Source organism: Dasypus novemcinctus, chromosome 1 (assembly GCF_030445035.2).
Source record: "Dasypus novemcinctus isolate mDasNov1 chromosome 1, mDasNov1.1.hap2, whole genome shotgun sequence".
Classification (NCBI taxonomy): Eukaryota; Metazoa; Chordata; class Mammalia; order Cingulata; family Dasypodidae; genus Dasypus; species Dasypus novemcinctus.
In genome coordinates, this window is record NC_080673.1 from 79,125,313 (window position 1) to 79,138,519 (window position 13,207).

At 38.4% G+C, this 13,207-nt stretch overlaps 1 protein-coding gene and 1 long non-coding RNA gene across 13 annotated transcripts in view; one reads left to right on the plus strand and one right to left on the minus strand.

Annotated features, from left to right (window-relative positions):
* Positions 1 to 11,666, minus strand: part of USP53 (ubiquitin specific peptidase 53) — a 75,657-nt gene extending 63,991 nt beyond the window's left edge. For 2 of the 12 annotated variants that reach the window (XM_058293417.2, XM_058293406.2), the window contains exons 1-2: positions 11,226 to 11,604; positions 7,688 to 7,858 (exon numbers count right to left, since the gene is read on the minus strand). The gene's annotated coding sequence lies outside the window, so the exon portion shown is untranslated. Of the gene's footprint in view, positions 1 to 7,687; positions 7,859 to 11,225 lie in introns of all 12 variants that reach the window. The other 10 variants (XM_058293410.2, XM_058293371.2, XM_071214989.1 and 7 more) reach the window with 8 other exon arrangements.
* The window catches only part of LOC131277934 (uncharacterized), a 119,155-nt gene continuing 117,520 nt past the window's right edge, over positions 11,573 to 13,207 (plus strand). Inside the window, exon 1 of the long non-coding RNA XR_009185001.1 lies at positions 11,573 to 11,697. This is a non-coding gene — a long non-coding RNA (uncharacterized lncRNA). The remainder of the gene's footprint in view (positions 11,698 to 13,207) is intronic.

Genomic DNA, 13,207 nt, shown 5'->3' on the forward strand with positions numbered 1-13,207 from the left:
CTTCTTTCATTCCTGACTTTGTATCTTCTCTCTTTTGTCTTGATCAGTCATGGCTTAGAACTCAATTTTATTGGGATTTTCAAAGAAGCAGTTTTTGCCTTCACTGATTTTCTCTATTGTTTTCCTGCTTTCAATTTCATTGGTTCACCTCTTTATTATTTTATTTCCTTCCTTCCAATTACTTTGGGTTTAATTAGATCTTCTTTTTTCTAGTTTCTTATGGTAGAAACTTAGATCATTATTTTAGAGCTTTATTTTTTCTAACACAAATATTTACTGCTATAAATTTCTCCCCACACTGCGTTAGCTGCATCTAAATTTGCTATGTTATATTTTCAATTTTATTCAGCCCAATATAGTATATAATTTCTCCTGTTCAGTCAACTGCTTTCAGGTAGTCCTTTTTCCAGCCTCCTGGATGTTCTCCCCATAAAAGCAAAAGATTGGAAGGAAATTTTCTGTAGTTTTCCAGAGTGCTCTATCTTGAAGGTTCCTCCTCTCTGTTATTCAGTCCTGTAAATTCTAGTGGCATTTGCCTCCCTGAACTCTGATCTCTGTCTTTTCTCCTCAATGAGACCACCAGGATCAGTTCCAGAACTCACGCCATGCTGCAGTTTGAGAAACTGCCACCAGACAGTAATAAGTTGGAGAAATCCCAGGGCACAGGGCTCATGCCATTTGTTCTGCTCTCAAAAGAGATCACAGTCCTGTCCAGTCCTAGAGTTTATGGTCAAGTATATGAAATGTTGCTTTACATATTTTTGCCCAGTTTTCTAGTTCTCTGTGGAGGGACAGAAAGCTCTAGAGAGTTAAGCCTTCATGGGTAGAAGGTGAAACATCTAGGATTTAAAAAATTTTAAATACACAGAAAAATTTTCAGATGTAGGTTCATCTGGACTCAGATGACTGGTATCCACTTTCTTGCAAATTACTGCCAATATTCAATCATAGCATAATACTAGAGTAAAATTAACAAAGTAGTCAATATTGAGGACAGTTAAATTAAGAATAATGACAAGAAGGTAGTACCAACAGTTTTCAATCCAGATCCATTAACAAATTTATCATATTATAAACAGAAATCCTCTCTCCCCAGCCACCCAAGGGACCACAGCTTTCAATCAGATCCATAAAGATCTATAGAGCCATCCCCTCTTTCCAATTCAGTAACACTTAAAATTCCCAGATGGAATAGTTTGGAGGAGGAGTTCTAGGAAGATGGCATCAGAGTAGGTAGGCAGGGCTCAACTCTCTCACAAAACCAATGGAGAAAGGGCCAAAAGCTGTCTGAAGGACTTGCAGGACTTGCTTTAGGGATCAGCAGCACAGTGCTGTGCAACTCCCAGGAGGGCAAGGGACAGAGAGATCAAGAATCAAAATCAACAAATGTCGAGTTACTAAGCCCCTACAGTGGCAGGAAGAACTCCCATCCCCCATCCTCAAGACATTAAGCCTGGATAAAATCTCTGGCACACTGCAGCCAACTGAAAGGGGAACAGACATCTTTCTTGCCATCACCTGTTACAAGGGAAGAGGGAGGGTGCATCAAAGGGTTTCTCTTCAGTGAATTCAGCCAGCAGAGCCTGCTTTGAATCTTGGCTCTGGCCAAACAAAAGATACAGGAAAGAGGACGTTTAAAGAAACACCTCTGTGAAAAGGTTCATCAATGTGTGCCATCTGCTGGCCAGCCAGGAAATTGCATGAAGAAAAACTGCTCTTAGTTCTCTCTTTAGCCCTACCCTTAGAAGAAATTCTGTGCCCCATTAGTAAGTCCCTGGCCCAATTTTGTTAACTTATGCTGGGCAATTTTAAAGACTTAGAATAAGTTGAGCCAAAAATCAAAAAAGTGCTACTATAAAAACACACACACACTAGGCAAGAGAGAGAATGTGACCATCAGAGTAAACTCACCAAATATTCAGATGCCTAGACATCAGCAAAAAATTACAAGCCATACTAGGAAACAAGAAGGCATGGCTCAGACAAAGAAACAAACTAGAAATCCTGACAAATCACAGGATTTGAACCAACTAATCAAAGATAACCACACAAATCTCCTAAATCAATTCAAAGAATGGAAGGAAAATATGATGAAAGAAATAAAGGCTATTAGGAAGACACTGGATAAGCATGAAGAACAACCTGAAAGTATGCAAAGAGAAGTAAAAAAGCTGACAGGAATGAACTTCCCAACCCTTATGAAAGACATAAATATCAATATCCAAGAAGGAAAATTCACCCCAAAGAGAATAAATCCAAATAGACCTAATCCAAGACACCTACTATTCAGAGTGACAAATATCAGCGATAATGAGAGGATTCTGAAAGCAACAAGATAAAAACAAAGCATCACGTATCACATATAAGCAAACTTCAATAAGATTAAGTGCTGCCCTCTCATCAGAAACCATGGAGGCAAGAAGAAAGTGGTATGATGTATGTAAACTACTGCAAGAGAAAAACTGCCAGCCAAGAATTCTGTATTTGGCAAAAGAGTCCTTCAAAAATGAGGTGAGTTCAAAGTCCTCATAGAGAAAAAAACTGATAGAATGTTACCAAAAGGCCAGAAGGACAAGAGATACTAAAGGGAGTGCTGTAATCTGAAAAGAAAAAACAAGAGTGAGAGACTTGAAGGACAATGTAGAAATGAAGATTATTAAGGAAAGCAAATTAAAGAGTAAAAAGGCATAAAATAGTAAAATATGACAATACACGACCAAATGGACAAAGTAAGTAATGCCTTTGCAGTAATAACATTGACTGGTAATGCCTGGAATGCCTCAATCAAAATACACAGATGGATAGAATGGATAAAAAAATATGAGCCATCTATATGCTTTCTACAAGAGACTCACCTCAGACATAAGAATACAATTAGGTTAAAAGTGAAAAATTGGAAAAAAATATGCCATGCAAATAGAGCCAAAAAAAAAAGAGCTGGAGTAGTGATACTAATATTGGACAAAATAGATATTAAATGCAAAACTGCTATACAGGATGAAGAAGTTTATTATATATTAATAAAAGGGGCAATTTACCAAGAAGAAATAATTATACAAAATATTTATGAACCTAACCTGGGTCCCCTAAGACACATGAGGTATACACTGGCAAAACTGAAGGGAGATATAGATGCCACTACATTCATAGCTGGAGACTTCAAAACACCACTCTCAGCATTGGATGGAACATCTGGACAGGTGAAAAATAAAGAAACAGAGAGCTTGAATAAAATGCTAAATGAACTAGACCTAACAAATATCTATAAAGCACTGTACCCAAAACAGCAGGATATAAATTCTTTTCAAGTAATCATGGATCCTTCTCCAGGATAGACCATATGTTGGGTCACGAGACAGGTCTTAATAAATTTAAAAAGATTAAAATTATACAAAACTTTCAATGTTCATAATGGAATGAAGCTGGAAATAAAGAATGGATGGAAAAAGGGAAAATTCTTAAACATATGGAAATAATCAGTGGGTCAAAGAAAGAATTGCAAGGGATTTCAGTAAATATCTTGAGACAAATGAAAATGAGAATACAACACATCAGAACTTATGGGACACTGCAAAGGTAGTGCTGAGAGGGAAATTTATAGCCCTCAATGCTTACATTAAAAAAGAAGAAGGTGGCGGACTTGGCCCAGTGGTTAGGGCGTCCATCTACCACATGGGAGGTCCATGGTTCAAACCCCAGGCCCCCTTGACCCGTGTGGAGCTGGCCCACACGCAGTGCTGATGCGCACAAGGAGTGCCGTGCCACACAGGGGTGTCCCCTGCAGAGGGGAGCCCCACGCCCCATAAGGAAAGCCGTCCAGTGCAAAAGAAAGTGCAGCCTGCCCAGGAATGGTGCTGCATACATGGAGAGCTGATACAACAAGATGACGCAATAAAAAGAAACACAGATTCCAGTGCCACTGACAACAACAAAAGCGAACAAAGAAGATGCAGCAAATGGACACAGAGAATAGACAACCAGAGTGGGGGGGGGGGGAAGGGGAGAGAAATAAACAAATAAATCTTAAAAAAAAAGAAGAGCTAAAATTGCATATCTAACTGCACACCTGGAAGAACTAGAAACAGATGAGCAAACTAATCCCAAACCAAGCTACAGGAAAGAAACAGTAAAGAGGAGAAATCAAATCAACAACAAAAACAATAGAGAATCAACAAAATAAAAAGTTTGTTCGAGAAGATCACCAAAATCGACAAACCCTTATCTAGACTGACAAAGAAAACAAAAAGAAAGAAGATGCAAATAAATAAAATCAGAAATGAAACATACAAACAACCTGCCATGACCATAAAAAAAAAAAAAAAAAAAAAAGACCTCTACAAACCCATCACAAGTAAAGAGATTGAAACAGTCATCAAAAAACTCCCAAAGAGGAAAAGTCCAGGCCTCACAGGTGAATTCTACCAATAATTCTAAAATGATCTAATACCAATGTTGCTCAAGCTCTTCCAAAAACTTGAACAGGAAAGAATACTACCAAACTCACTCTACAAAGTCAATATTACCCTAATACCAAAACCAGATAAAGATACTACAGAAAAAAAAGTTATAGACCATTATCTCTAATGAGATGCAAAAAGCCTGAACAAGATACTTGCAAACCCAATCTAAAAGCACATTAAAAGAATTATACCCTACATTCAAGTGGCTTTTATCCCAGGTATGGAAGGGTGGTTCAACACAAAAAATTCAATTAGTGTAATAAACCATATTAAAAAATTGAAGAAAAATCACAAACCTCTTGATTGATACAGGAAACACATTTAACAAATATAGCATCCTTTCTTGATAAAAACACTCCACAGATAGGAATAGAAGGAAACTTTCTCAATACAGTAAAGTGCATATAAGAAAAACCTACAGCTAGCTTTGTACTCAAAGGTGAAAGACAAAGCTTTCCCGCTGAGAGTACTGGATATACATAGCTAAAAGAAAGAAAGAGGATCCCTATCTCACACCTTATACAAACATTAACTCAAAATAATCAAGGACCTAAATATAAAAGCAACAACCATTAAAACACCTATAAGAAAATGCAGGAAAACATCTTTAATATCTTGTGGTAGGCAGTAGTTTCTTAAACCTTACATCCAAAGCATGAGCAACGAAAGAAAAAAAATAGATAAATGGGACCTCTTCAAAATTAAACACTCTTGCAACTCAAAGGACTTTGTCAAAAGGGTGAAAAGGCAGCTGACTCAATGAGAAAATATTTGGAAATCACACATCCAATAAGGGTTTAATATCTATAATATGAATATCCATAATATGTAAAGAGATACTACAACTCAACAATAAAAAGACAAACTACCCAATTAAAAAAAAATTGGGCAAAGGAGTTGAACAGACAATGTCCAAAGAAGAAATACAAATGGCAAAAAAAAAAAAAAAAAAAGAAAAAAGAAAATGCTCAACATCAGTAGTGATTAGGGAAATGCAAATCAAAACTACAATGAAACATCTTTTCATACTATTAGACTGGCTGGTATTAAAAAGTCAGAAAACTAAATGTTGCAGAGGATGTGGAGAGACAGGAATGCTTATTCACTGTTGGTGGGAGTGTAGAATGGTATGGCCACTGGGGAGGACTGTCTGGCAGTTTCTAAAGAAGTGGAATATAGGCTTGTCATGTGACCTGGCACTACCACTACTAGGTGTATACCCAGAAGAACTGAGAACAGTGACAAGAACAGACATCTGCACAATGATATTCATAGCAGTGTGAGTTAAAATTGCCAAAAGATGGTAACAACACAGGTATCCACCAAGTGAAGAATGGACAAATTGTGGTGTATACACATGATGGAATATTATGTAAGAAGAAATTAAGCTGTGAAATATATAACATGGATTAACCTGGAAAACATTATGCTAAATGAAGCAAACCAGACACAAAAGGACAAATACTATATGACTGCACTATTATGGAACTAAATATATTGTGTAAATTCATGGAGTTAATAATTAGAATATAAGTCACCAGATAACAGAAAAAAGGTAAAGAATGGAAAGCTGAGGGTCAATCAATGCAGAATTAGTAAAAAAAAAAGTTGTTTGTAAATCTTTGGAAATGAACAGAAATGGTGAAAGCAGAACATGAAGTTTGTAACTAGCAGAGCTATTATATCGGAATGACAATGGTTGAAAGAGAAAGTCTAATGATATGTATATTACTAGAAGGAAAGCTAAAAAATGTAACATGGGACTGTTTAACATAGTGAAACCTCACATGAAATACAAATATGGGTAATATTGCATATATAAGACTGTTTTTACAAACTATAAATACAAATAAACTACAGAGACAGAAATAGAGCAGGTCCACTGTACTATCTATTCAGTACTCATCTTATAATTCTTACTTCTTATAGTTTATGTGTCTTTTTCCTCAGATTTCCTTGGTTATTCTGTCTTTCCTCTATAGGAGTATATTATATATCTTTAACAAAGGAATATACAAAGTACAGTGGTAACACAAAGGTGATATAACGTGCTGTCCTTGGCTGGATCAGAAGATAACTACCAGGTGTCCTTTGGGTGAGATTGGGAATGTTCTCCAGGAGGCTGTGTGCTCTAACTCAACATCCAATCTACAGTGCTGGTTTCACCCACAGGCAGGATTTATAGGTCCAAGAATCAAGGAGTAGGTATGGCAGTGGCATCTCTATTATTCCCCTAGTGAGCCACTAGAAAAAAAAAATTGCCTCCTGTTCCTGCAACCTTATGCTTTTCTGGTCTAGAGGTCTTAGTTCCAAAAAGAGGAGTGCTTCTACCAGGAGACACATAAATGTTTAAGCGAAGTTAAGACTGCCACTCGGCCACTTTGGGCTCCTTGTGCCTCTAAATCAAAAGGCAAAGAAGAATTACTGTACTGGCTAGAGGGACTGATCGTGACTACGAAAGGGGAAGTCCATTGTTACTACACAATGGAGGTATTGAAGAGTATACCTGGGATATAGAAGATCTCTTAAGATATGTCACACTATTACCATGTCCTATGATTAAAGTCAGTGGAAAACTGAGAACAACCCAATACAGGCAGGACTACTAATGGTCTAGACCTTTCAAGAATGAAGGTTTGGATCACTCCATCATGCAAAGAATCACCACCAGCTGAGGTGCTTGCTGAGGGTAAAGGGTATATGAAATAGTGGAAGAAGGTATTTATAAATATCAGTTACAACCATGTGGTCAATTGCAAAAACTAGAACTGTAGTGGTTATGAGCATTTCTTGCTTATTTTGTTATGTTTGTATATAAATAAAGCAAACATCTTTGTTTTTTTCCCTATCTAATCCCCTTATCATATAACATAAGTTGCAAACTTTGTCATAGTATTTAAATTACAGGAGATCCAGGATAAAAGTGATTATCACCTAAAAGTTAGTGCATTTTTACTTGTATGCAGGATGGTTGTATTATGTTAGGTAAAGTATGACTATATTATTGTCTTTACTTGGAGATTAAGTATAATTTAAGGAGATGTATACTAGTGCCAAGTTGGCAAAGGGTGGACTGTGATAGTTAATTTTACATGTCAACTTGGCTAGGCTTTGGTGTCTGGTTGATTTATCAAGCAAGTACTGGATGGATTGTTACTGTGAGGGGGTTTCATAGATGGATTTACATCATTAGTTAATTAACTGCAACTAGGGATTATTGCACCTACCTTCAACAAACGAGAATGCCCTTAGCAATGTGGGGACTCTCTTCATCCAATCCACTGGAGGTCTTAAAGCAAGAACAGACGAATTCAGAAATCAGAAAGAAGAAATTCTGCCTCTTCTTCAGCAAGCCAGTTTACTTCACCTTCATTGGAGTTTACAGCTTTTGGTCTGTCCTACAGAATTCAGGTATGCCACATTTCAGAATCACATTTTTCCAAGTTTCCAGCATATGGCCTACTCTACAGATTTCAGACTTGCCAATCACCAAGACTGCATGAACGAATACCTTTCCCCTGACCCCTTTCTCTATATATCCCTTATCAGTTCTACTTCTCTGGAGCACTCTGACTAAAAGGTAAGACTGGGAAGATGATAGGGTAATAGAAAGAGAAAAGCAGCACCACCTTGCAAACACAAGGATATAAGAGAAATTACTGTACCTTTGGAAATTCAGTGTAGTTGGGGGAGGATTGGGAATAGTCAGAGATGACTTAGAAAGTAAAAATTCATACTTACAAGTACTTTATCTTTGTCGTATTACTTTTTTTCTCTACTGCTTAGCATACAAGAGTAGGTCAATAAATAGTGAATAAATAAATTTGCCCTCTAATTCAGAAAAAAATCACAAAAGGGAAATAAAAAATTCCACAGAAACAGTATTTCTTAGAGCTGTTTTTTGTAGGTCAATACTTGTAAAATGGATGACTAATGTAAACGTTTTCAAATTAATTCAAAATGACCATGCACGCTCAAACAGCAGATTTATTTCATTAAAACAGCTAAGATAGAAATATGGTTCATGTTTGCATAAAATTTTATTATCTGACAAATTACAAAAAAAACATGGGAAGCAAGTTTCTGAAAATCTTCAACCATATGCAATAGTTTTAAACTTTTTTTGTGTATCATGGACACCTTGTGGTGGCCTGGTTAAGCCTACAGACTCCTTCTCAGAATAATCTTTGTAAATACATAAAATAAAATTCATAAGATTAAAAAAAAGAAGAACAAAAAGGGAAAACAAATCCAGGATCACAGAGTAAACCAATTTTATTAAAATTCATTTCTAGCCACAGACCACAGTTCTAACTCTGGACCCCGAGTTTAAGAACACCTGATAGAGGGGTTAAGCTGGGAAATTACAGAGCAGGTATTTTTTGCCTAAATTTCTATATCTGCAGTAGCTATGTATTTCTATTACTAAACAAAACAAAACAAAACACATAATGACTTGTCAAGATTAGGAGATTATGTAAAATTATTTAGTTTAAATAACATTTTAGGATTTTATCTTTAGTACAACATGTTGCATCTATTTCTTGTTCCTATTATGTGCATATACTATAACGCAAATGTTTCTGAAATTTTTCATCACTATGAAATTAATAATATACTAATGCTACATTTGTATCACCACTAATTTCTGGATAGCTCCTTAAAATTTACATAAATTAGTACAATTCCTCCCTTATTCCAAAACTCAAGAGTAGGCTAGATGGACTATCTTTCTAGCTCTATTACACCAAAACCATGTTTTTTTCAAAATACTTCCAGATGTAGCATAACCTACCTAAACTCCTACAGGTTGTCCTTGGGCTTTATGATTAAGAAACACTTTACAGTTAAAAGTACCAAATAACAAGGTCTACTGAGTATTTTAGTAACTAAACATTTTTGTGGTATAGTTTATTTACCACTTCATAGAGATCAAACATATTTTTGGAAAGTTGCAGATTCCCTCCCACCCATAGGTGAGTGAGTTGCAAACAGCTCCTCAGGGAAAATAACTCCCATTTTGACTTCTAAACATGTATTTTACCTAAAATAGATCAAAATTTTCATTTCTAACTTTGGGCTGCAAAACAAACTTGTAAACCATATGGTTTCAAATTGTATTCCCTGATACTGAATTTTAATAAACTTTATTAAAATAAACTTTGACACTGTACAATATAAAAGATTTTGAATCATAGTACATATTGAAATCACAAGAGTATTGAGATTTTTTTTTTGTGAGGAAAATAATAAACTTGGTGAAGTGTAGCCTCGTATTAAAATACCTATCATTTTAAAAACTATTTTTGTATCTTTTGAAGACAATAATAATATTTACAAATTGATTATTACTGTCAGGTTCAATGCACTGTATTCAACTGACATAAAGCTATAGAAATTTTTAAAAAGAAAACTCATAGGAAAAAGGAAAAGTTTGCTCATCTCCCATTTTTTTTTGACTACAGGAAAAAAAATACATATAACTACCAATGAGTTTGATTTATGAACAAATTTAAATAAATCACTTCTTGATTTATCAGCAGTGATCATGAACCTAGCCAAACTGTCCAAAGAGTTCATTTTTAAAGTCTCTAAAATGTAAAACAAAATTTCAGATACTAACTCCTACCCAAGTGAGTTTGTCTATTCGGAATTGTCTTATGACAAGGGCAGATAAATAATATACTTCTTAAGCAGAATTAGTTTTTTTGTTTGTTTTTAATTTCTTTTTAAGAGGATAAAGGATCTTTGCTTAGACCATCATCATGGAACTGAAAAGGATGGAAAATCAAGAGACTGACAAGTAAAAAAAGTTGATTTCGATTAGAATTTTGTGTTGCCACTTTCTACTCCTTTTAAATAGCGAGAAAATTAGCATTTTTTAAAAGCACAGACCTTAAAACCAATAAGACCCTAATCACAAAGAATTCCCTAAGTTCACTGTTAAATATAACAAAAAGAGCCTTGTAAATACCTTGCTATATATATATATATATATATATATATATATATATATATATATAATTTTTTCCAGATAATCAAACATTTGGAAAACTTCGCCGTCTTACTGACAAAGCCTTGTAGTGCATGTCCGAAGCATTAATCAGATGTTGCACTGATAACAAAAACCTTGTAGCGGGAGAAACCTCAGTCATGCTCAGATTGCAGGATTTAAAAACCCTCCCTACTACACCTGAGCAAGTACTTCCTGTTCCCCAACGATGTTTAAAGCAGTTTGGTAAATGTCCCATAAATCGCCGTTTAGAAGCTAAACATTAACTTTATACATCACTACAATCACCCAGAAACCACCAACCTAAATTTCTCATGAAACAAGCCAGCCCTCTCTTCTAGGCACGGAACAAAACCAAAAGCTGTGTGCTTCAGGAAAAGGCAGGGACTTGGGCTCAAAAAGTCAGCAGCAGGCGCCGACAAAACCTACGATCCAGACCTGGGCTCGAAGCGATCCAGCAGGGCTCCGGAGTCTGCCCCACCTCCGCCCTCAAGCAGAGCAGCAATAACAGCCACCACCCAGCGAGAACAGCACCTCCACTCGCCGCGAGCGCCTCCAGCCTAGCCACAGGCATCTTCCCCAGGGCCGGGACGCGGCGAGAAAGCTGTGCGATTTAGGTCTTCCCTAAAGATTTGAGGTCGCGGGGCTGTGAGGGGAGAGACAAGGTCTGGGGCTGGAATGAGTCTCCTAGGAAGGCCCGTGGGGTCGCGGATCTTTGGCTCTGCATCCAGGTACTAGTTTAGGAGACTTACCTTGAGCTCTGCACTCCTAGTGCGAAGAGCTGGGGTGCAGGTAAAGGAATACGGGCCTTCCGCTCCCACAGGACTACCTCCCGCCTGCCCAGCTCCGCCTCACGCCGACACAGGCAGACACCAACAGATGCCACCGTACCCGAGGTTCCCCGGGAACTGGAGCAGAGGCGGCAGATACTCGCCGCCCAGAGCCCAAGCCGGAGCATGGAGCATGCGCACAAGCCCCAACTCCCGGGGGCCGGACATGGCAGTGACACCTGCGATCAACAGGTCTCCGCAGACCCTCCCCTTTCTCTGCAGACTCGCCCCTTTTCTCCGCCTCGCGCCCGCTCCGCCTCCTCAGGGCTAGTCCTGCCTTCATGTTCACCGAGCTAACCCCGCCCCGCACGCGATTTCCCGGCTTTCCGGGCTCTCCCAACTCTATTCCCGCGGGGATTCGATGGGGCGCGCGATCCAGATGGCTTACTCGGAGGTACGAGATCCCGCGAGAGTAGGAGCTTCACTATTCACCCAAATGCGGGCGCGGGTGGCCGGCTCTGGGAAGCTGGAGCGGAGGTGGTTGCATTTGGGGCACTTGGCGAGAAGGATGGCGCGGTTTCTAAAGTGGAGGTGTTTTTTTCCGGTGCAATTGGATTTTTTTATTTGATGTTTTCATAGCTCGGAAACCTGGAGCCACAAACTCCGATAGAGCGGGTTAAGGACTGGGCTAAGATTAGGTGTTGTTACTTAAGGATACAGAACTACCTGTACTGGCTGTCATCAAAACCTCGTGCGGATACGCAGTCCCCTTTAGCTTTCTGTGAGTCATATGATTTGTTTGCAGTTAAATGGCTTCAATTGGTGTGAAAGTTTAATTCCTAACTAGATGTTTCGTGACCGTTAATAAAATAGAAATTTTAATAAGCGCGTTGACCCTGTTAATCGTTAATTGTGGCCAGAAGAATTTGGCAGCCCACCTCACCGTGTATTCAAAAAGGCCTAAAGTTACACGCTACTGCTTGCTGAGAACTGGGCTAACCTTCGTTTAAAAACAGAATCTCTTCTTAGGCAGAAGAAAAAGTTTCGGAACTCATTCCAAAGCTAATAGAAGCAAAATATATAGATGATAAATGGATTAAGTGATTTCATAAGTAACATCTCTAAAAGTTTATTTGAGTAAATGGACATTAGGGGTAAACCACTAATGCTTGGGACTGATAGGGACGATAAATATAACCAGTTGATAAGGTTTAAGCCTGAATCAAAGAGGTTATTGAGCATTTATTATGTACCCTTACCTGAGCACTGAAGAGGATAGGAAGAAATTTAAGACCTGGTTCTTGGTCTCTTAAAAAACTTTGGAGAAGAGGGAAAACGGAAAACAAACCCTACCCTACATATGTTTTTTTTCTTTTTTTTTCTTTTAAAGACAAGAGCCACTAATTCTCCCCTTGGTTTCCCTAGTGCCACTCTCATGCCATTTATTTATTTATGTATGTATGTATGTATGTCCCCGCCCCAGCTGTCTGTTCTCTGTGTCTATTTGCTGCTTGTTCTTTGTCCACTTCTGTTGTTGTCAGTGGCAGGGGAATCTTTGTTTCTTTCTGTTGCGTCATCTTGCTGTGTCAGCTCTCTGTGTGTGCAGCGCCATTCCTGGGCAGGCTAAACTTTCTTTTGCACTGAGTGGCTCTCCTTCGGGGTGCACTCATTGCGCATGTGCACTCATTGCGCATGGGGTTCCTCTATGCAGGGACACCCCTGCATGGCAGGACACTCCTTGTGCGCATCAGCACTGCGCGTGGGGCAGCTCCAATCGGGTCAAGGAGGCCTGGGGTTTGAACGGTGGACCTCCCATGTGGAGACCGACGCCCTAACCACTGGGCCAAGTCCGCTTCCCTCGTCTCATGCCTTTTTTAGTAACCTCTTCCTCTAGAGAGTGTCCTGTTCACCAAGTACTTCCAGATACGTATTTTCAGGTCAGACCCTTTTAAGCAGCAGCATCT